Here is a 2,500-nt window from a genome sequence, read left to right as displayed (position 1 = left end):
CTCCCCCACCACCAACCCCCGCACACACACACACACACACACACACACACACACACATACACACACACACACACACGCCTCCCACCCACCTCCTCCCCGCTCCGCCCCCATACTCCCTCCCCCACCACCAACCCCGCACACACACACACACACACACACACACACACACACACACACGCTCCCCACCCACCTCCTCCCCGCTCCGCCCCCCCTCTCCGCCCCCTCCCACTCTCCCCCTCCCGCACACACACACACACACACACACACACGCTCCCCACTCCCTCCTCCCCGCTCCGCCCCCCCCCCCCACACTCCCCCCCCTCCCGCACACACACACACACACACACACACACAGTCTCTCTCTTCCTATGTAAAAGTCCGGGTGACACCTATGTGGATGACACCTTGGTTATTGGTGTGTGTTTTTTTTACGTCGTGGTGCTTGCTTCCCTCTTTGGGTTGCAGCTTGTTCGTAGCATCCGCAAAGACAGGGTTATATACAGGGGTCTTCCATACCCCGCCTTTCATTGCCTGGGTCGCTGGTTCGCAAGGTAAGACGTGTGTGTGCGTCTGTGTGTGTGTGTGTGTGTGTGTGTGTGTGTGTGTGTGTGTGTGTGTGTGTGTGTTCTAAGCGCGTTGGGTTACGCTGCTGGTCAGGCATCTGCTTGGCAGATGTGGTGTAGCGTATAAGGATTTGTCCGAACGCAGTGACGCCTCCTTGAGCTACTGAAACTGAAACTGAAACTCTCTCTGTGTGTGTGTGTGTGTGTGTGTGTGTGTGTGTGTGTGTGTGTGTGTGTGTGTGTGTGTATTACGAAATATATATGTTCCTAAAAAATATTTGTCTCCAAAATTGGCTTTTAATTTGTGTAATATGCTCAAAGGAGGCAAAAAAAGAAAAAAAAGAAAAGAAAAAAAAGAGGTCATTTTAGCTGTAAGTAAGATGGTTAGATTTGCAGATGTTGCCAAGCTACACTTTTGGAGTTAAAAGACATTTGTGTTTTCTCGACTTTTATGTGACACTGTTGTGTATTTGGAAATGTTTGTTCTGGGCATGAAAAGTTTATTTTGCAGTAATCCTCCTTACTCCAATAGGAGTGAAAGGATGATTAAAACTTGAACCTGTGTGTGTGTGTGTGTGTGTGTGTGTGTGTGTGTGTGTGTGTGTGTGTGTGTTGTTGTTGTTGTTGTTGTTGTTAGTTTGCCAACTGATTGAAGGTGAGATTATTTCTATTTTGGATTGTCTTTACTTTTAGGGCCTAGTAGTAGTAGTAGTAGTAGTAGTAGTAGTAGTAGTAGTAGTAATAGTGATAGTAGTGGTGTCATTGTTGTTGTTGTTCTTTTTATTTAAACAACCCCCCCCCCCCCAAAAGAAAACAACAACAAAAAAACAACAACACAAAAACAACAACAACAACAAACAAGCAAAAAAACAAAAACAAAAAAAAAAAAAAAAAAAAAAAAAAAAAAAAAAAAAACCCAACAAAAAACAACAACAACAAAAAACAAACAAAAAAACAAAAACAACAACAAAAAACAACAAAACAAAACCAAAAAAAAAAAAAAAAAAATTGAAAGCGTGTCTTCGTTTTTTTTCTTCTTCTTACTGTTGTTATTATTATTAGTGTTAGTATTATCGATATTATTCTCTTATCTCTCTCTCTCTCTGTCTCTCTGTCTGTGTGTCTGTCAGTCTGTCTGTCTATCTTAACTCACTGTTTCTGTTTATTTGTAATGTGTTGTGTTTTAAGGTGTTTTTGTACATGTCGAGCAGAAAACAGCTAGGCCTATATTATGGAGTGATGGCCTAGAGGTAACGCGTCCGCCTAGGAAGCGAGAGAATCTGAGCACGCTGGTTCGAATCACGGCTCCAGCCGCCGATATTTTCTCCCCCTCCACTAGACCTTGAGTGGTGGTCTGGGCGCTAGTCATTCGGATGAGACGAATAAACCGAGGTCCCGTGTGCAGCATGCACTTAGCGCACGTAAAAGAACCGACAGCAACAAAAGGTTTGTTCCTGACAAAATTCTAAAGAAAAATTCACTTCCATAGGAAAAGCAAATAAAAAAAACTGCACGCAGGGAAAAAAAAAAGAAATTAAATGGGTGGCGCTGAAGTAAAGAGACGCGCTCTCCCTGGGGAGAAGAGACTGACTTTCACACAGAGAAATCTGTTGTAACAAAAAAAAGAAAGACAAATACAAATACAAATAGACAGTAAAACAGTCCTGACTTCCGATCCTTGACTTCGAATGGAATGTAGGCCTAAAACAGTTTGAAAATAAATCTGGTAATCAATTGCAGTTACGGGTAAATTTGGATAAAAAAGTGATATCAGTGTCTCCGGGAAATTGGGTTGCTTGGTAGCAAGGGAGGGAGTGGGGTTTATGGTAGCATTGCGATGCTTGTCGCTAATGTTTATAAATACCTTGATATGCTTTTCTCTGCTCGTTTGAATTTTGTAGCTGCTTACAGATCGGGCAGATCGACGACTGTATTGG

The 2,500-nt window shown here is 43.2% G+C and overlaps 1 long non-coding RNA gene across 2 annotated transcripts in view; it reads left to right on the top strand.

Annotated features, from left to right (window-relative positions):
• The first annotated feature begins 492 nt into the window (after positions 1 to 492).
• Positions 493 to 2,500, top strand: part of LOC143276483 (uncharacterized) — a 16,357-nt gene continuing 14,349 nt past the window's right edge. The window contains exon 1 of one of the 2 annotated variants that reach the window (XR_013053581.1): positions 493 to 551. This is a non-coding gene — a long non-coding RNA (uncharacterized LOC143276483). Of the gene's footprint in view, positions 552 to 1,200; positions 1,219 to 2,500 lie in introns of those variants that run through there. The other variant, XR_013053583.1, reaches the window with a different exon arrangement.

The sequence above is a fragment of the Babylonia areolata genome, chromosome 32 (assembly GCF_041734735.1).
Source record: "Babylonia areolata isolate BAREFJ2019XMU chromosome 32, ASM4173473v1, whole genome shotgun sequence".
NCBI lineage: Eukaryota > Metazoa > Mollusca > Gastropoda > Neogastropoda > Buccinidae > Babylonia > Babylonia areolata.
The sequence above is the reverse complement of the archived record's forward strand: the minus strand, read 5'-3'. Positions and strand labels throughout refer to the sequence as shown.